The sequence below is a fragment of the Somniosus microcephalus genome, chromosome 7, assembly GCF_052327205.1.
Source record: "Somniosus microcephalus isolate GS21.2 chromosome 7, FLI_Smic_1.0, whole genome shotgun sequence".
In the NCBI taxonomy this organism is placed as follows: Eukaryota; Metazoa; Chordata; class Chondrichthyes; order Squaliformes; family Somniosidae; genus Somniosus; species Somniosus microcephalus.
This window is the reverse complement of record NC_140993.1, coordinates 29,148,354-29,168,734: the sequence shown is the minus strand read 5'-3', so window position 1 is coordinate 29,168,734 and position 20,381 is coordinate 29,148,354.

Below are 20,381 nucleotides of genomic sequence, written 5' to 3'. Positions count from 1 at the left end.
CAAGATAAGGGAGTGAAGGGGTATGGGGAGTGGGCAAGGAAGTGGCTTTGAGCCCAAGATCAGCCATGATCTTATTGAATGGTGGAGCAGGCTCGAGGGGCCAAGTGGCCTATTCCTGCTCCTATTTCTTATGTTCTTATGTATCCAATCTTCTGGGCTAACTTTGTGGAGCATAGCCTCCACCTGCCTCTTACAAGCCTATCCATGTAACAGGGAGAAGGAGCAGGGCTGGGACTTCAGATGTCAAAGCCTGCGTAGGGTCAGCACCAGGCTTACCAGCCAATCCGTCAGCAGTTCCAGGGCCCACCTTGGGTTTTCCGGCCTGGACCCCTGCAAAAACTGGCCAAGATTTTATTGAAGCGATTTTGAAGTAGCCCTTGTAAAGGCACTTTCACCTTTCCACCCAGGGACCTGCCCAGCAACCCCTGCCAGGACCCTCCAGCCAGGGTTTGCAGCCTCTTCAGTGGGGAGTGCGATGCGTGGACACCCCTAGGTGTGCCTGTAGCCCGCCAAACACATTTGAAATCATGGGACCTCTCCCGCCCCTGCAAACCTTGGTGGGGTCAGTGCTGAAGGTCAAGGGCGAGCATATCTCAGTCTGAAATATGCCGCTCCATGAATGTTTGGGTTCAAGGGTCCAAATTTCTCAGTGACTGGGGGAGGACAAAGAGGTTCGAACTCACTCCCATCTGTGCAAAATCTGTGACTGAGTAAGGTCGGAGAAGAAAGGTTCCAGTGACAGTAAGATCTAGTATTTCAGCCAGGAAAACAATTTGGACCCAGCTGCCCAGCGTTTTGCTGGTACCGGTGCTAGTTTGATGTCTTGTGCATAATTGGCCGTGGCATTCAGCTAAACTAGCAGCAACAGAAAATTGCACAGTATCACAGAGTGCTATTCGGATTTTATGGCAGGAATTTCCTCAGAGCTGCTGCTGCTCTGCCGAAGTAACTTTGCTGAAAGAGGGCAGAAAACCCTGTTGACGCTCGTACATGGAGCTTTCAATGCACTAAACCTAAAGCGGTATACTGCGGATGCTAGAAATCAGAAATTAAAACAGAAAATGCTACAAAAACGCTCAGCCGCTCAGCCAGCATCTGTGGAGAGAGAAGCAGAGTTGACCTTTCATCAGAATGGGGAAATGTTAGAGATGAACAGTTTTAAGCAACTTGCCTGGATGAGTGCAGCTCCAACAACACTCAAGAAGCTCAACACCATCCAGGACAAAGCAGCCCACTTGATTAGCACTCTATCCACCACCTTAAACATTCACTCCCTCCACCACCGGCGTACCGTGGCTGCAGTGTGTACCATCTACAAGATGCACTGCAGCAACTCGCCAAGGCTTCTTCGACAGCACTGTTGAGTCTGTGTGTCCCAGTTATGCTTATTATAAATCACTGGACACAGACAACAAGAATAACTTTAACAGGTCTTTACTATTCGGAGGTCAGGGCTGAACTGCCCAGCAAATCACTACACAACGTTTATATACCGGTGTGGTCACCACTGGTATTACAGTATACAGCAGCCAAGAGAAAGTAGTACATCTCTTAAGGTAGTTCTCTTAAGGTGGAACAGGTTACATACACCACAATCCTCCCTTTTTAGCTTAACAGTGTATATCCCCATTTAACATAACATAATAACATATATATATATATATACAACTTCATGCAAAACAGTTCAAAGATTCAGTCTCTGAGGAGGCCTCCTGATCCGAGTTGGATAACGCCTTTCAGGGGTCTCTGATTCTCGTTGCTGGGGTGACTCATCTAGTTGATCTCTTATGGATTGGACATCATCATCAGGTACATTCACTTCTGAGGTAGATGCTTCAGGTTCACTAACTTCTTCCACGGTTGTCTCTGCCGTAACCATGGGTTCGACCCTTGTTGTCGATTCTACCAGTTGGTCAGCATGACGTCGTATTACATTTTCACCCATATCTACCGTGTACATCAGGGGTCCTTGTCTGGCCCGAATTGTTCCAGATTGCCATTTCTCATTTTTATAGTCCCGGGCTAACACTGGTTGTCCTATTTCGAAACTCCGAGTGGTCTTGTTATTTATATGCTGGAACTGTTTGTTTTCGACTTCCCTCCGCACATTTGGTTTTAACAAGTCCAACCTGGACCGCAACCTCCTGTTATAGAACATCATGGCAGGACTTTGGTTTGTCACTGCATGAGTGGCGTTTCGATATGCCAGTAGGAAATTGTCCACCTTGTGTTGTAGTGGAATCTGATCTTCGCTCATGGCCTTTATTGCTTTTTTAAACGTTTGTACAAATCTCTCGGCCAACCCGTTTGTAGCCGGATGATATGGGGCAGAGGTATAATGTTTCACCCCATTCTTCTTCATGAATTTCTGGAATTCTTCTGACACGAACTGCGGTCCGTTGTCTGAACATATTTGTTCTGGCAATCCATTTCTTGCAAATATCGTTCTTAGCACCGCGATCGTCTTTTCCGAGGTAGTGGTAGCCATCTTAATCACTTCTGGCCATTTAGAATGTGCGTCCACCGCAATTAAAAACATGGAGTCCATGAATGGACCAGCAAAGTCAATATGTACACGCTGCCATGGGGTTGAAGGCCATTCCCATGGATGCAGCGGTGCAATCGGAGGTGCATTTTGAACTTTTTGGCACCCTGAGCAGCTTTTCGTCAGATCCTCTATCTGTTGGTCGATACCCGGCCACCACACATAAGCCCTAGCAAGGCTTTTCATCTTGACTCCCCCCAGATGACCTTCATGCAGTTCCTTTAGAACTCTCTCTCTTAACTTAGGAGGAATAATCACCCTTGTTCCATACATCAATGTTCCTTGACAGACGGACAGCTGTTCTCGTCTTGCTGAGAATGCCGGTAACAGTGGATCACCATGTGCTGGCCATCCCTTCACTGTCAATTCGTAGACCCGGGACAGTGTCGGGTCGTTCCTGGTTTCTCTTTCAATACTTGCATTGGTGACTGGTAAACATTCGATGATGGTCGAGTGAAATAACTCAACAGGGCCAACCGTCGGTGCCTCCTCCGCTGTAGGTAGTGGCAGGCGCGACAGCCCATCAGCATTACCATGCTGCTTTGTACCTTTGAATTCAATCTGATATTGATGTGCCCCTAGGAAAAGGGGCCATCTCTGGAGCCTCTGTGCTGTCATCACCGAAACACCCTTCTTAGGGTTAAAAATGGATACCAACGGCTGGTGGTCTGTCAGTAGTGTAAACTTTTAGCCCTGCAGGTAATGATTAAACTTCTTTACTCCCCACACAAGGCTGAGAGCCTCCCTATCTATCTGAGCATAGTTGCGCTCAGCGGAGGTCAATGATCTGGATGCGAACGCGACTGGCCTCTCCAAGCCATTTGGCAACTTGTGTGAGAGTACTGCCCCAATACCATATGGAGAAGCATCACAAGCCAAACGAATAGGCAGTGTTGGGTTGAAGTGAGCCAACACTTCCTCTGAGGTGATCAATGCCTTGCTTTTGCGAAAGGCCCTCTTACAGTCCTCGCTCCACTTCCATGGTACTCGCTTCTGCAAAAGAGCGTTCAGCGGGTGCAGCACCGTGGATAAATTTGGCAGAAACTTATGGTAATAGTTAATCAACCCTAGGAACGACCTCAACTGGGATACATTATCCGGAGCGGGAGCCTTCACAACAGCTTCAATCTTGTCAGGAGACTTATGAAGCCCCTCCTGGTCAATGACATGACCACAGTACGAGATCCGCTTCTGAAAGAACTCACATTTCTGGCGATTAACTCGAAGTCCATATTCTTTCAATCTGGTGAGCACCAGTTCCAAATTTGCAAGATGTTCCTCATCATCATCTCCTGTAATCAGAATATCGTCCAGGTAACATTGTGTGCCTGGAATTCCCTGTAATACCTGCTCTATGGCCCTCTGCCAAATTGCTGGAGCCGATGCCACTCCAAAAACCAGTCTATTATACCGATACAAGCCTCTATGCGTGTTGATCGTGAGATACTGGCGTGACTCTTCCTCAACTTCCATCTGTAAGTACGCCTGCGCCAGGTCTATCTTGGTGAAGTGTTTCCCGCCAGACAACGAAGCGAAGATATCCTCAATCCGCGGAAGCGGATATTGCACCGTGTGAAGCACCGGATTAACAGTGATCTTGAAATCTCCACAGATGCGAACCTTCCCCGGTTCCCCCGGCTTGTTGCTCGATGAACGCTTCATGACGGGAACAATGGGCGTGGCCCATTCACTCCAGTCCACCTTTGACAGTACTCCGGACCGTTCTAGTCCTTCCAGCTCAGCTTCCACAGCAGGTCGTATCGCATAAGGTACCGGTCTGGCTTTGAAAAATTTTGGATTTGCATGTTCTTCAACTTTGATGTTTGCCGTAATTCCTTTCAGTGTTCCCAGTCCCTGCTGGAACACCTCTTTAGCATCGTCCAATATTCTGGACAGACAGTCGTTTAGGTTTGACATCTTCCTTTTTGCCAGAATCTACAGTTAGTGCTTTTAAGGAATGCCAGTCCATATTTATTCTCCTGATCCATTCCCGTCCCAGTAATGGTGGACCTCCCTCAGGTAACACATATAAGTCCATTCCTCGGCTTTCTTTATCCTTGTGGACCACCTTTACCTTTATCTTTCCAATGGGGTATACTCTTTGCCCCGTATATGTTTTTAAAACAATCTCCGTATCCCTTAAGGGAATGTGTGGAAATAACCTTTTGTAATCTTGCTTATTCATGACCGTCAATGCCGATCCAGTGTCCAATTCCATCTTCACTTGGACTCCTGCTATCTGAAGTGTGACCCAGATAGTTTGGTGGTCTGCTGTGTTACCCACATTATGTATTCTTAGACAACCCAGTTCCTTACTGCTGGAGTCTGAATCCGTCTTCTGTTCATCCGAACTGTTCTCTGTCACCTTGTGTACCTTTTTGCACTTTTCCTGCGGTGACTTTTTGCTGCTGGTCTTCTTACCTGACCGGCATACTTTAGCTATGTGACCGAGCTTGCCACATTTTCTGCATTCCTGATTTTTGAACCAGCACTGATTCTGATCGTGCGTTGTCCTTCCGCAACAATAACACTTAACTGCACCCAATGCCATTTGATTGGTGCTGAGTTCCGATGACCTTAGTTGCATTTCCACGGTGCCTCTTGCTGCGGCCTCGTGCGATGCTGCAATGGTGACAGCTTTCTCAAGCGTAAGGTCCTTTTCTTCTAGCAGACGCTTTTGTGTTCCTTCTTTTAATAATCCACACACGAATTTATCTCTCAGAGCATCTGCTAGTCCTGTACCAAACTGACAGTACTTTGATAGCTTACGCAGTTCAATTAAGAATTCAGCGTTGCTTTCCTCTTTCAGCTGCGTTCTGCTGTAAAATTTAAATCGTTCCGCTATCATCAGCGGCGTGGGGTTTAAATGTTCTTGCAGGATCGTAACAATTTTCGCGAAAGTCTGATCCGCCGGTTTATCTGGTGTTATCAGATGCTTCAATAACCTGTACGTCTTCGCCCCCATTGAGTTTAAGAATGTTATTGCTTTCTTATCATCTGGTACTTCATTTGCTGTACAATAAACTCCAATGCGTTCTACATACGTGGTCCAATCCTCAACATCACTATCAAAAGCAGTGATGTTACCGTGTTTAGGCATCCTTGAGATTTTCTTTAACTATTTTATTTTCCCAAAATGGCGGCTTCCCGCACTTGTCTTCTTCTCCCGCCTACTAAAATGGCGGCTTCCCGCGCTTGGCGGTTTTTCCCACGCTCGTCTTCTTCCCCCGTCGACTACAATGGCGGCTTCCCGCGTTTGCCTTCTTCCCCCGCTGGCTGCAATGGCGATTGCCGTGCTGCTGCCGTTCTCGCCTCCCCAGCGGTTCTCAATTCCCCGACGCTGCTTTTTTGCTCCCCCGCGGGTCCCGTGGGCATTCACGCTTCCCCTGCTGTTGCGCCTCTCAGCCCCGCTTGCAGGCCGGTCCTTTACACCGGCTGCGGTTGAGTTCTCCGCGGTTCTCGTGGCCTTAACGCTGCCCCAGTCGCTGCGCCTCTCGGCCCCGATTGCAGTCCGGCCCTTTTCACCGGCCGCGGTCGAGTTCTCTGCCCTTTTTCCTCCGTTTTCCCTCCCCTACTCCACAGCCAACGCGGCCGACTTTCTGCTCGTGTCGCTGATCGGCTTACCCACCACCGTGGTAGAAGGGATGATCACTGCCTGTCGCTGATGGAGGGCTTCGTGGTCAGAATTTTTCTTTTTAACCCAGGTTCTCGATGCCTCCCGTGCGATATGGTGCTCAGCAGGATGATGAGGGCGGATGCCTCTTCTTGACGCCTGTTCTGAGGACGAAGCTGCCTTGGATGTAAAACTGCCGCAGGGTAAGATCGGACTCGTCGCCACTGTTGAGTCTGTGTGTCCCAGTTATGCTTATTATAAATCACTGGACACAGACAACAAGAATAACTTTAACAGGTCTTTACTATTCGGAGGTCAGGGCTGAACTGCCCAGCAAATCACTACACAACGTTTATATACCAGTGTGGTCACCACCGGTATTACAGTATACAGCAGCCAAGAGAAAGTAGTACATCTCTTAAGGTAGTTCTCTTAAGGTGGAACAGGTTACATACACCACAAGCACCTCCCAAACCCCCGACCTCTTCCACCTAGAAGGTCAAGGGCAACAGGCGCATGGGAACACCACCATATCCAAGTTCCCCTCCAAGTCACACACCATCCTGATTTGGAAATATATCGCCGTTCCTTCATCGTCACTGGGTCAAAATCCTGGAACTCCCTCCCTAACAGCACCGTGGGAGCACCTTCACCACACGGACTGCAGCGGTTCAGGAAGGCGGCTCACCACCACCTTCTCAAGAGCAATTAGGGATGTGCAATAAATGCTGGCCTTGCCAGCGACGCCCACAGCCCATGAAATAATTTTTTTTTAAGTACAGAACCTGGGAAAGGTGGGGGGACGGGGCGGGACGGGGTGGTTGTGGAGGAAGGAACAAAGGGGAAGGTCTCTGATGAGGTGGACGCCAGGATTGATTAAATGACAACTGATGGTGCAAGGCTAAAGGGGGTGGTAGTGGGACAAGGAAAGAAACAAAAGATGGATCCAGAGGAGGTGTAAAAGGTTACAGCAGACTAGCAGAGTGGGAGGGAGGCATGGAAAACCTAGCAAAGTGGAGAAGGCTCCCATGGCCTGGCAGTGTGGCTGAAGAGTGGCAGGTAGACCCCAGAGGTGTGGACCACCCCGCCAGTCGTGCACCGATAGGGGAATCCCCACTCCAAGCACAAGCCCACACCTCCTACACTTCCAGTGGCTCTGAGTCAGAAGGTTGTGGGTTCAAGTCCCACTCCAGAGACTTGAGCCAACAATCTAGGCCGACACTCCCAGTGCAGTGCTGAGGGAACGCTGCACTGTCGGAGGTGCCGGCTCTCGGATGAGACATCAAACCGAGGCCCCGGACTGCTCTCTCAGGTGGACGTAAAAGATCCCATGGCACTATTTCGAAGAAGAGCAGAGGAGTTCTCCCCAGTGTCCTGGCCAATATTTCTCCCTCAACCAACATAACAAAAAACAGATTATCTGGTCATTATCACATTGCTATTTGTGGGACCTTGCTGAGCACAAATTGGCTGTCGGGTTTCCCACATTACAACAGTGACTCCACTTCAAAAGCACTTCATTGGCTGTAAAGCGCTTTGAGACGTCTGGTGGTCGTGAAAGGCGCCATAGAAATGCAAGTCTTTCTTTTGGTGCAGCAGTCCTCCGTTGCCAGCCCCTGCTGTTCGAGGAAATGGGAGCCTTGGTAAGATCTAAAGTTGTCAAACTCACGGAGTGGTCACTACTGATCACTATGCAGTGACCTTGCAGGGAAGTGCTTAAATGTGGATATTGAGAGAACAACATTGGGCTCAGCTTCCACAGCTCATCACCTGAGCAAAATACATGGAATGGCTAGTTGAGCGAGAGCTGGGAGTGAGGGGTGGTGACAAGCTGCACCCCTGGAACTGAACACCTGAATTAGTCAGTACCTTCAGGACAGGAATATTTTTAAACTGGGGGGAGGGGGAGAGAGGAAACAGCTCTTCATCAATCATATTCACAAGCATTCACACAGTTCTGGCCATTTAAAACCTTCCTGCCGGTAGTAGGGCAGGTGATAAATATAATGTACAGTACTTACCAACCTCCCACTGGTATTACAGGATGGATATTATGTATTGCATTAGCTGTTGTTAGTCATTACTAAAGCCTTTAGCAGCAATGGTACCCAAAGGAGAGGGTTCAAAGGCTTACTTTGCATCTGTCAATTACAGTAAATATTCATCACAGAATCACAGAAACCCCACAGTGCAGATAGAGGCCATTTCGGCCCATCGAGCCTGCACCGACACATAGCCCACCCTATCCCCGTAACCCCATGTATTTAATCCCCCTAACACTAAGGGTCAATTTATCATAGCCAATCAACCTAACCCGCACATCTTTGGACTGTGGGAGGAAACCAGAGCACCCGGAGGAAACCCACGCAAACACAGGGAGAATGTGCAAACTCCACACAGACAGTCACCCGAGGCCGGATTCGAACCCGGGTCCCTGTCGCTGTGAGGCAACAGTGCTAACCACTATGCCACCGTGCTGCCATGTGCAATACTTGGTCACAGTGTCATAAACCATTGGTTTCATCCATCAAGATCACTTTGGAAACACTTCCTTCTTGGTGTTCTATTGCTACTCTTTTACAGAAATGATGCAGGTCCTTGCTCAATGGATGCTCTTAATGAAATATTTACTGTATTGGATGTCAACTGTTAAAAAATACCACTCACTGCAAAATGTAGACCATTTCAACAAATTGAAGAATAATTACTACCACCTTATAAAATGGTGGTAAGAACTGCAGTGAGGTATCCTGAGGCGGATATCACATTGTTGAGGCCATTTTGCACACTGCTGCTGAAGGTTGGTATTACTTTGCTTTGCAAATCAATCTCTTTAGTACGTTGGAAATTCAGTCAGGACTTTTGCTGCTGGTTCCAGTCAGCTTGCCGTCATAGCCGATAACTCCAGTGAGACATCCATAGACAAAAGCGGGGGAGGGGGGTGGGGGGCAACAGATTCAATGAGGCCCATGGCACTCCAAGACGTGTCACAGCGCAGACTGTAGGAATTCTCAAGTCCCCTTTCAGATAACTATGGTGCAGCTCTGCAACACTGCCCAGCGAGAGTCTCAACAATTATTGTAGCTTGCTGCATTCTGCATAATATCACAGTTAAGAAAAGCTTGCTGATTCCACAAACTGAAGACAATGATGATGTAAACAAGGTTGGATAGAACTTTTTCCCCCACAGCAACAACAACAGCAACAATTTGTATTTATTGATGTAAGAAAACTACTAGGCACTTGGTCTAAGCGTTAAACAAAGCTTTAATCAACTGTTTTACAACATGGAGGTCGAGTTGTGTCCTTCACTAGTTCCTGTTAAGAATGTCCTGCGCAAGCCCGAGTATTTATACTCTCCATGGACAGCGCCACCCGTAGGCCGTTCAGTATTATTTTATAAGTCTTTCTTTCATGAATGACTGATTCATGTCATTTATATAGCACCTTTAATATAGTAAAACGTCCCAAGGCACTGCACAGGAGAGTTATAAGACAAAAAATTTGACACCGAGCCACATAAGGAGAAATTAGGGCAGGTGACCAAAAGCTTGGTCAAAGAGGTAGGTTTTAAGGAGCATCTGAAAGGAGGAAAGAGAGGTAGTGAGGCGGAGAGGTTTAGGCAGGGAATTCCAGAGCTTAGGGCCTTGGCAACAGAAGGCACGGCCACCAATGGTTGAGCAATTATAATCAGGGATGTTCAAAAGGGCAGAATTAGAGGAGCGCAGATATCTCAGGGGTTGTGGGGCTGGAGGAGATTACAGAGGTAGGGAGGTGTGAGGCCATGGAGGGATTTGAAAACAAGGATGATAATTTTGAAATCGAGGCATTGCTTAACTGGGAGCCAATGTAGGTCAGTATGAGAAGGATGAACAGAAGGAGAAAATGTTGGACAGGATGAACAGCACCCAGCAGTTAGTGCAAGAAGGGTATAACAGCGCTTTCAATAAATAAAGGCTCATCCTCTAAATAAAGTCGCTTCGCAACTGTCTGTTCTCCGCCCACACCCTCACAAAGTCCCTCATTGTCAAAAACTTCTGTCAATTCTTACATAAGACAGAAGTTTATATTTCCCCTGTATTCATCCAAACCCCAAAAGCTGAAAGCAGACACAAAACTGAATTCAGAAGCTCATGTCAGAACTCTAGCCATGATCCAATTGAATGGTAGAACAGGCTCGAAGGGCTGAATGGCTTATTCCTGTGCCTATGTGCACAATCTGTCTTCACTTTACAGAGCAACTAATTCACCAAAAGGGTCCAACAATCTACAACTACCTCATATCATTGAGCTTCCCCTTTGTGCAAGCCCAGTTACTAACACTTGCTCCTAATCTACTACTTTTATGCGGTGCTCCCGGAGTGAGGTGAGGTTGAGAAGTTGATAACTAGGACGGTCCCCCAGGAGCCTTAGAGGCCTGAGGTAAATCTCAGGGAAGCAGGTGTTCCAGAGGGACTAGCTTCCAGTAGTGACAAGAGGTGCCAGGGCCCATGTCTCAACCTCCCTCGTGTAGGCATTGAGGGCGCCTTAAGGCAGTAGGCTCAATACCACTCTCTGGAGAAACATTGACATCTACGTCCGCTCCTTGCAGCCCACTGGTGCTCAGAGGAGCTACTAGTCGGTGTCACTATAGACCGAGTAGTCCTAAAACGGGTCTTGGAAGCCCTGTCAAGGTGTCCTGTTCAAAGCATCTGTGGCAGTGCAGCTGGCTGCCATTCCTGAAGCCACCAATGTTCTTGACACCACAGAAATCTCTTGGGCTGTCAGAGTCTGCAGGGTGTTCTACAAGTCATAGGAAACTTCCGCAATATGCTGCAGATTACAGGGCAGTAGACTCCTCCCTGTTGTGTCAGCCGTTGCTCAGTGGGTAGCACCCTCGCCTCTGAGTCAGAAGGTTGTGGGTTCAAGTCCCACTCCAGAGACGTGAGTGCAGAAATCTAGGCTGACCCTCCAGTGCAGTGCTGAGGGAGTGCTGCACTGTCGGAGGTGCCGTCTTTCAGATGAGACGTTAAACTGATGCCCCCGTCTGCTCTCTCAGGTGGGCATAAAAGATCCCATGGCACTATTTCGAAGAAGAGCAGGAGAGTTATCCCCGGTGTCCTGGCCAATATTTATCCCTCAATCAACATCACTAAAAAACAGATTATCTGGTCATTATCACATTGCTGTTTGTGGGAGCTTGCTGTGCACAAATTGGCTGCCACATTTCCTACATTACAACAGCAACTACACTTCAAAAAGTACTTCATTGGCTGTAAAGTGCTTTGGGACGTCCGGTGGTTGTGAAAGTCGCTATATAAATGCAAGTCTTTCTTTCTCCCATTTGTCCATCATACCAACAATTCTGTGCCCAATGCTTGGTCACGAGATTAACACTCCCCAGTCACAGTATAGCTCTTTTGAAGACTGAGCCCCTGAGATCTGGGTCCTTAGGATCCTCGGCTATGGGTGGTTATTTTTCCATCCCCTGTGGAGAAACAGCATTCTCCCTCTCTTTCTCTCCCAGTTCCTCATTCTCATTAATGCTCGGAGCTTTACCCGCTGACCGCCCTTCTGACTCACTAGCCACTTCCTCCCTAGCATGTGTCTCTGTGCTGGTGCTTACACAAGTAAGATGCCACGATTCAGTGACTGACACACAGGGTCTTGATGACCGGTGGCGAAATGCATCCAACGTATTTTCTATCATTAACGCTTTCGCAACACTGAGCAGCATGAACGCACTAGGCCCAGGAATGATTTAAGTACTGGCCACACGGTACTGCAGAAAATGCCACCATGTTCTCTTCTCTCCCCACCCTACAGGGTTCATCTGCGGGGTGGGGAAACCTGCACTAATTAGTATAATTAGCCTGATCCAGAAGATCAGCCGAGGTCAGGGCAAAATTAGACGGCAGGCACTTTTTGATGAAGTTTATTGAGGCTTTGGAGAGGGTGCAGAGCAGGCGATCAGGAAGATGCCAAATCTTAGCGCTCTTAATGATGAGGATTGGCTCTCAGAGTTAAAGTGATCTACTTTGGAGAAGCACAGGGATAGGGGGAGATGACTGAGGATTTTTTTAAATGCTGAATGGAATGGGTCCAATGTGGTTAGATAGATGATTTGAAATGGATAGGGATGGCAGACGAATGGTCATGCCTGTAAAACCCATTGTTACTGGTGGATGCCAGGAAGTATTTTCTTTATCCAGAGTCACCACCTTCTGGAAAAAAAAAACCCTCCGCAATATGTAATGAGTATGGGTTCACTACATTCCTTGGAGTGGGCCTTTGGCGTAGCGGTAGCATCCCCGCCGCTGGGCCAGAAGGTGTAGGGTTTCGAACCCCGCTCCAGACAGTCCCGGCAAGTGGAGTCAGAGCTCCAGCTCTAAATTCTGGGTTGACATCCAGCGGGATACTTGCGTCCGTGGGTGTGGGTGACCCCCCCACCCTCGTATGGGTTGTGGGAGCCCGTAAAACCCTCCCGCCATAGGACTAACCACCCTAATGGCTGGTACGAAGATGGTTACGGTCACGGAAGGAGCATTAAACGTGGCCAGAAATCCTTCCACCACTTCATACAGTTCCCCAAAGGGAACAGTGTGAAGACACGTACGACGATGACTACATTCCTTGAACAGAGACAAGTTCCTGAGAGAACAGGACATTGCTAGCCATGGAGGGTAAGTGGTTAGATTAGAATCGATAGAATCAGAAATTTACAGCACAGAAGGAGGCCATTCAGCCCATCGTGTCTATGTCAGTGGAAAAAGAGCTACCCAGCCTAATCCTACTCTCCAGCTCTTGGCCCGCAGCCCTGTACGTTACAGCATTTCAAGTGCATATCCAAGTACTTTTTAAATGTGATGAGGGTTTCTGCCTCTACCACCCTTTCAGGCAGTGAGTTCCAGACCCCCACCACCCTCTGGGTGAAAGAATTTCTCCTCAAATCCTCTCTAATCCTTCTACCAATTACTTTAAATCTATGCCCCCTGGTTATTGATCATTCTGCTAAGGGAAATAGGTCCTTCCTATCTACTCTATTGAGGCCCTTTATAATTTTATACACCTCAATTAGGTCTCCCCTCAGCCTCCTCTGTTCCAAAGAAAACAACCCCAGCCTATCCAATCTTTCTTCATAGCTAAAATTCTCCAATCCTAGCAACATCCTCGTAAATCTCCTCTGTACCCTCTCTAGTGCAATCACATCTTTCCTGTAATGTGGTGACCAGAACTGCACGCAGTACTCTAGCTGCGGCCTAACTAGTGTTTTATACAGTTCAAGCATAACTTCCCTGCTCTTGTATTCTTAGCCACGGCTAATAAAGGCAAGCATTCCGTATGCCTTCTTAACCACCTTATCTAACTGTCCTGCTACCTTCAGGGATCTGTGGACATGCACTCCAAGGTCCCTTTGTTCCTCATTATGGAAAAAGAGGGGAAGTAGCCCTGATAATAAAGGATGATGTGATGTGTCATGAACAGCCAGGCCGGTGTCGCGCCGGGCTGGGTAGCTCAGTTGGTTAGAGCGTGGTGTTCGTCACGCCAAGGTGCGGGTTTAATCTCAGTATTGGCCAACTGCATTGCCTGAAACACAGCGATTCCTCCTGGAACGCACTACCTGAAAGGGCGGTGGAATCACATTCCATCGGAATTTTCAAAGGGCAATTGGACATGTACTTGAAGAGGACTCATTTGTAGGGTTATGGGGAAAGAGCAGGGGGAAAGGGGGACTAATTGGACAGCTCTTTCAAAGAGCCGGCACAGGCACGACAGGCCGAATGGCCTCCTACTGCATGGTGTGATTCTATAAACCGAGATCTCCTGTAGCACGTGTGATGAAATATTTCCATTCATCACTGCCTGTGACTGAGATCGGTTTCAGTGTCATTTCCCTTCCCCCAGACCTCATTGTATTGTGTACTGGAATGTGCTGTATTGTATACTGGAATGTGCTGGAATGTGCTGTGTGTAGGGCTCCGCCCATACCTGGCCCCGTTTGTAAGCTAGTTCAGTCTGGCCTCAGTCTCCAGAAGGACGACATCTCTCTCGCTTACGTGTTACGTTCTAAGTTAATAAAAGCCTTGTTTTTGTTCTGCTAACTTCGAGTCTCGGAATTATTGAGGCACATCAGCACGTAAGAGAAATTTTCCAGTTTTCCCTCAACTGGCCACAGTTTTTTTTCTGATTTTTTTTTTTGCCTCTCCCAGGGATTGTGGGGGTAATTTTAACATAACTTGACAGGTGGGAAAGCCACGGGATTGGGTGGAATGCTGGTTTAACATTACTCTTCAAAGCAGAGAAAAATCGGGCGTTGAGTAAAACCAGCGTTGCCACTCGGATGGGTTATGTTAAAATTGCCACCCTGTGTCAGCAGTTACAATATCCCATGGGCCTGGTGGCCTATTCCCGGCATTTTGATACAATTGTATGTAGGCAGCCTCCAACTCCTTTCAGGTATCCTGTGGTGCTGATCTATGGGAATGGTTCAGGAGGAGCAAAGAGGGCTGACGTAATAAAACTCACTACACACTTGGTTTGAGTATAAAGCAAGGCTTTAATCAACTTGTTTCAAAACATGGAGGTCTAGTTGTACTTCACTAGTTCCTTGTCTTACAAAATGTCCCTGAAAAACTGGGGCCGACGCCCGAGTATTTATACTCCTTGGACGGCGCCACCAGCTGGCCATCCAGCGTTATTTCACGAGTAGTTTCTTGATGAATGATGAGATTTATAACATTCTTCCTACCTAAAAGATTTGGAAGTCCGACGACTTCCACTTAGCATGTCAGGCGGACCACGAATAGCCGCAGTCTTTTAGATTTTTGTTTATGACTAGAAGGCACGTCTCCCCGGACTCTGTCTTGGTCCCTGGGCCGCTTGATCCGTACCGGTGGATCGACAGGGCCCGTGTTGCTCTGATCGACCCGAGGGAGGCTGGGGAGGTCGTGACTCCGGGTGCGGGTCCCCACAGGCGCAGAACTGGCTTCATCCTGTTGGATAGCCGGGGATTGACCGGCGTCCTGCCCTCGGGTGGCCAACCACGGGGAGCGCTCGGCTCCCCGAGTGGATCCGGTGGGGCAGCTGGCAGACCTCTCGATGCCCCAGGTAGGGCATCATCTTCGAGGGAGCGCAGAGTGTCGGCATCGTCCCCGTGGGTCCCTCTATCGGTTGGGTCTGTGGAACTGGCCGGACAGGGAGCCAGGTCCCGGAGCGAAACGGTGGACTCCCGGCCATCAGGGTACCGCATGTGCGTGTATGTGGGGTTGACATCCGTGAGTTCTACCTCGTTGATGAGAGGATCGGTTTTAGATGATCAGACGAATCTTCGGAGCAGCACGGGGCCGGGAGCTGCCAACCATGATGGTAGAGACGTCCCATGGGTGGAGTGACGCTGGAAGCTGAAGAATCGCTCGTGAGGTGTGACATTGGTAGATGTAGAAAGGAGAGACCTGATGGAATGCAACACGTCAGGGAGCATAGTTTCCCACTGCTGGTCTGGTAGGTTGCGTGACCTCAGCGCAAGACGAACAGCGTTCCAAATGATAGCGTTGCATCTCTCAACCTGTCCGTTACCGATGGGATGGTATGGTGTTGTTTTACTTGTGGCGATTCCCCGTTGGGAGAGATAACTTTTGAGTTCGCTTGAAATGAAGGAGGGACCCCGATCAGAATGGATGAAATTGGCCGTACCACAAAGGGAAAAGACTTGATCGAGGCATTTGATCACTGTGGAAGTAAGCATATTGGGACACGGGAAAGCAAAGGGAAAGCGTGAATATTCGTCCACCATAGTCAGTAAGTAGGTGTTTTGCATTGAGGAAGGCAATGGCCCTTTAAAGTCAATGCTGAGCCGCTGCATAGGCTGCATAGCGTGTATGAGCGAGCCATCCGATGAACGGAAGAATTGCGGTTTTAATTCCGCACAAATTCTACAAGAGGAGCACGTTCTTTTCACATCTTCTGTAGAAAATGGGAGATTTTTAGATCGCACAAAGTGCAACATACGGGTAACGCCAGGATGGCATAAGTCAGTATGAAGATCCGCCAGAGTCAAAGTTGACATAGAAGAGCAGAATGCCCGCGTAAGGGTATCCGGGGCCACATTCTCTTTGCCGGGTCGATAATGTATGGTGTATCCAAAGGCGGCCAATTCCATCCTCTAGAGTTGTATTTTGTTATTCTTGATCTTAGTGCGTTTCTGGTTATCCAGCATAAAGGCCACAGAGCACTGATCGGTTATAAGTGTGAAATGGCGACGAGTGAGAAAATGACTCCATTTACGTACCGCTTCGATGATGGCCGTAGCCTCCTTCTCGACAGGAGGATAATGGAGCTCGCTACCCTGCAAAGTTCTGGACAGAAATGCAACGGGTCGACCACCTTGATTCAAGGTAGCAGAGATCGCCACATCCGATGCATCGCACTCGACCACAAAAGGAAGATTTTCATCAATGGAACGAAGCGTGGCTTTTTCCAGTTGTCGCTTGAGGAGGTTGAAAGCTGAAATAGCCGTTGCCTCCAATGGAAATGACTTTGCGTGAAGCAGGGGCTGGATCTTGTCGGAGAAGTGGGGTATCCATTTCGCATAATAGGCGAACATGCCGAGTGCCCGATGAAGAGAGCCGAGATTCGTAGGGGGAGGGAGCTCCTGAAGCGGACGAAGTCGCTCTGGATCCGGTTTGATGACACCATTGCCCACCCAGTAGCCAAGGATGTTGACTGATGGTACTGATTTCACAGGTTTGGACTCATTTAAGGTTAAGTTGCGACGACGGAGAACATCAAAAAATTTCTGGAGGTTGGCATCATGCTCCTTCTGGTCATGACCAGCAATGGTGATATTATCCAGATGTGGAAAAGTGCCCGTTAAGTTCTCCTGTTTGACTAGGCTATCCATTGCCCGTTGAAAGACGGCCACCCCATTGGTGACCCCAAATGGAAGGCAACAAAACTGGTAAAGCCGACCATTGGCCTCAAAGGCCATATACTTCCTGTCAGAGTCCTTTAATGGCACTTGATGATATGCGCTCTTTAAATTAAAAGTTGAAAATACCTTGTAGTTAGCAAGGTTATTGACCATGTCATCGATGCGTGGTAGTGGGTAGGCATCCAGGTCGGTATACTGGTTAATAGTTTGCGAGTAATCGATGCAAAGACGTTTCTTGTGTTGCTTCAGTGGATTTTTAACAACGACAACTTAAGCCCGCCAGGAAGATGAACGTGGCTCAATGATACCGTCAGCTAGAAGGCGAGAGATTTCTGTCTTGATAAAGGATCGATCATCTTGGCTGAAATGTCATGATTTAGTGACTAATGGCTTACATCAGGGGGAAAGATTGGCAAACAAAGAGGGCTTGTCAAGCGAAGCCGCTGAAAGCGCACAAAACGGTACTTTGGAAATAGTAAGCTCCGGCTTTGACCCTCCAAACTCGAAAGTGAGTCTTTTGTGTTGTTTCTGGAAATCCTGTCCCAGGAGCACATCACTGCATAGGTTCTTGAGCACCCCGAGCCGGGTGGAGAAATAAGTGCGGCCATTGAGAATAAGGTTGACAAGACAAAAGCTGGAAGAATTGGTGGTCAGTGTCATCAGAGCCATTGCAATTTCCCTGTCCGAGGGGTAAATACGCAGTTTTAACTTACTGACAGCCCGCTCACTAATGAAGCTGTCAGAGCTGCATGAGTTGATTAGTGCACTCAAAATGTGTCCATTTACCGAAACCTTCGTGGCTGCATGGGACAGACTTTGGGGGAAAACAGCTGTGATGGGAGGCGGGGCAGTTTTACCCTTGACAGCTGTAACCTTAGTACTGGTTCTTGGGGGAGGAGCAGTTTCATAGATAGCAGCTGTAACCTTAGTAGTGGTTCTTGGGGGAGGAGCAGTTTTATAGGTAGTAGCTGCAAAACTAACAGGAGCTCTCGACTGGTATACCTTAGAAAAGTGGCCTTTCTTACTAACAGCGGCTCTTGACTGGCATACCTTAGAAAAGTGACCTTTCTTGCTGCAATGATTGCAGGTCGCGTTACGATCTGGACAAAATTTCCTATAATGGAACGCACCTCCACAGAAGAAACACTTCCTTCCAGATTGCCAAGATGCCGCTAGGGCAGGGTCGTCATCAGTGTAGGTTTCTAGGGTAGGGTTGTCATCAGCCGGGTTGGAGTCATCATCCGTGATGGCTTCCGCCTGAGGCCTATCAAAAGAGTCACTAAAAGTGATAGCAGCAGCCCATGCACGTGGTGAAAGATAGGTGTCTGCATTCCTCTTTGCTAAGTCCAGAAAACATGCCTGGTCATAAGCAGCCTGTAACTTGAGGGTTTTATTCTCCAACAGACGCTGCCATATGAAGGGAGACGCAATCCCATTAATAAAGGAATCACAATTTAACTCTTCCTGGTACTGCTCAGCTGTAACAGCTTTAAGATTACAATCCTTGCTGAGCCTGCGAAGTTTCTGACGGAATTCATCAAGTGATTCCCTGGGTTGTTGTCGAGTTGTGGCCAGTAGATGCCGAGCAAAAATTTAATTTGGGGACTTGACATATAGCTGCTGTAGTATTTGGTTAGCGGTGTCATAGTCTACACAGTCTTCGATATAGTCAAACACATGAGGGGATACATAATTGGCAAGCATTCGTAACTTGTTAGGAACATTCTCACCACACTCCTCAAGGAAGTTGCTAAAGGTACGATACCAGTGTTTTGCAAGTGATTTGGGGTCCAGGTCGAGACGGGCGGGTCTGAGTACTTTCCCCATGATGGATCGATTACTTCTCTGAGTTCCCTTCTACGGTTTCAGTCGTAGCTGGCTGTTCCCGAATCACCCAAAGCGTGGAGTCGATATCAAGTTGATTAAATTGATGTAATAAAACTCACTACGCACTTGGTTTGAGCATAAAGCAAGGCTTTAATCAACTTGTTTCAGAACATGGAGGTCTAGTTGTACTTCACTAGTTCCTTGTCTTACAAAATGTCCCTGGCAAGCTGGGCCCACGCCCGAGCATTTATACTCCTTGGACGGCGCCACCAGCTGGCCGTCCAGCATTATTTCACGAGTAGTTTCTTGATGAATGATGAGATTTATAACATGGGCCACTCTCCTCTCAACCACCTCGTGAAACACCACCTGCACTTAAGTAGCAGGTCGGAGGCAAGGCTGCTCGGCCACTTGCCTGCCCTCTGGGTACCCTTTCACTTCATTTCTGTCTGCCCCTTCTCACTCCCCTTGCCCCTTCTCACTCCCCTTGCCCCTTCTCACTCCCCCTGCCCCTTCTCACTCCTCCTGCCCCTTCTCACCCCCTGCCCCTTCTCACTCCCCCTGCCCCTTCTCACTCCCCCTTGCCCCTTCTCACTCCCCCTGCCCCTTCTCACTCCCCCTGCCCCTTCTCACTCCCTTTGCCCCTTCTCACTCCCCTTGCCCCTTCTCACTCCCCTTGCCCCTTCTCACTCCCCTTGCCCCTTCTCACTCCCCCTGCCCCTTCTCACTCCCCCTGCCCCTTCTCACCCCCTGCCCCTTCTCACTCCCCCTGCCCCTTCTCACTCCCCCTGCCCCTTCTCACTCCCCCTGCCCCTTCTCACTCCCCCTGCCTCTTCTCACTCCCCCTGCCCCTTCTCACTCCCCCTGTCCCTTCTCACTCCCCCTGCCCCTTCTCACTCCCCTTGCCCCTTCTCACTCCCCCTGCCCCTTCTCACTCCCCCTGCCCCTTCTCACTCCCCTTGCCCCTTCTCACTCCCCCTGCCCCTTCTCACTCCCCCTGCCCCTTCTCACTCCCCCTGCCCCTTCTCACTCCCCCTTGCCCCTTCTCACACCCCTGCCCCTTCTCACTCCCCCTGCCCCTTCTCACTCCCCCTTACCCCTTCTCACTCCCCCTGCCCCTTCTCACTCCCCCTTGCCACTTCTCACTCTGCCTGCCCTTTCTCACTCCCCCTGCCCCTTCTCACTCCCCCTGCCCCTTCTCACTCCCCCTGCCCCTTCTCACTCCTTGCCCCTTCTCGCTCCCCCTTTCCCCTTCTTGCTCCCTCTTGCCCCTTCTCGCTCCCCTTGCCCCTTCTCACTCCCCTTGCCCCTTCTCACTCCCCTTGCCCCTTCTCGCTCCCCCTTGTCCCTACTCACTCCCTCTTGCCCCTTCTCACTCCCCCTTGCCCCTTCTCACTCCCCTTGCCCCTTCTCACTCCCCTTGCCCCTTCTCACTCCCCATTCCACTTCTCACTCCCCTTGCCCCTTCTCACTCCCCATTCCCCTTC